We start from the raw sequence: 1,554 nt of genomic DNA, 5'->3' as shown, positions 1-1,554 counted from the left end.
AGACCCGCAACGCCGCTCTCAGAATGTCGGCTCCACTGGCTCCGCTTTGATAATTCGCCTCTTCTGCCCTGTATATCGCGCAAAAAATTTTGACATCTTTGTCACATCGGTCCCAATGACTGCGGAGCATCTTCACGTTGCGGGCAAAGGTGTTCTTCGGCCTTCGTGCGTTGTAAACTTCGGTGACTTTTTTCCAAAAACACTTGTTGGTTTGTTGATTCCCGACGACAGGATCGTACGAGACGCTGATCCAAGCGTCGTACAGAGCCAATGTCTCGTTTTGGCTGTATGGATGACGGCTGCCGTCCCCCACAACCTCGTGGTCGCCCTCTTCCTCCTCTTCCTCCTCGGCATTGACGCCGATCCTGAGGCCGATCCTGCCGGAGCCTCCACCTATTGGCCAGTCGGGCAAAGTGCGTTCAGGCGGCAAAAAATTCTCCGGAATTTGGGATAATCCCGGCGATTGCCCGTACCTCTGGGGGAGGGACGATAGTATGCATCCACATCAAAATGTGGTGTTTGGTACGCCGGCGGAGTGGTCGAGGCTTGGGTGCCCGGCGACGAACCGGGAGTACCCAAAAAGTTGTACATGCTCGCCCAATCGTCGAACGAGTTCAAGTCGAGCCCGCTGGAGCGCCGCATGCCGGAGCCGCCGCCACTGGAGTTTCCATCGCTTGACATTTTTTCAACAATTGGAGAGAAAGGAATAGATGAGTGTAGTGAATGAGTGTAGTGAATGGAAGAGGAATGAGAGTAGTGTTTGTGTGTAAAATGGTGAATGGAGTATGGAGTATTTATAGAATAATAAAAGAAATTTTCTTTAAAAAAAATCGACCATTTGATGCAACGGTCATTTGACCGTTTAAATTTTTTTTTTTTATTAAATTCGAATTTATAAAAAAATATATATATATTACGTCATAATTCCGACGCCCACTCGCGGGCCGGCGAGTGGGCGTCACGCCATCCGCCAGCGCGCGCCACGTGGGCGGCGCGCGTCGTCTCGCCAGCTCAAGGCCGGTCTCGCTGGCACGCGTCGCGCGACGAGATGTCGCGTCTCGTGACGACAAGACGAGCGTCGCAACGCTGTCTCAAATGTTGTCTCGTCGAGACGAAACCGAGACAGCATCGCGTCTGCGATGCGGATGCCCTAAACCTGTAACCCCAAGAGCGGCCCAGGGACGCAACTGCAGCCACAGGACCGTCCCAGGCCGTGACTCGCCGCCGTCTAACGCATGGCCCGGACCGGGACTCGCGATTTGCGGCCCGTCCCGTAGCGTTGGGCATGCTCTTAATCGAACAACTAATTAATAAGAAGAGTGAATTACATAAATGGTACCTGATCTTTCACTTTCGCACGAAAACGGTACCTGATCTTTATTTTATATCGTTTATGGTATCTATTAATCACAATTTCGATACCTAGCATAAATTTCGCCCCAAATTACCCCGTAAGGACAAATTAGGTAGATGGGGGTAATTTTGGAAATAAAAAATGTCTGATTTTTGCAGATATTCAGGGTGTCAGGAGCGAATTTCTGAAGATTTGATGCA

Source organism: Salvia hispanica, chromosome 3 (assembly GCF_023119035.1).
Source record: "Salvia hispanica cultivar TCC Black 2014 chromosome 3, UniMelb_Shisp_WGS_1.0, whole genome shotgun sequence".
Lineage (NCBI taxonomy): Eukaryota > Viridiplantae > Streptophyta > Magnoliopsida > Lamiales > Lamiaceae > Salvia > Salvia hispanica.
This window is presented reverse-complemented; position numbering follows the sequence as displayed.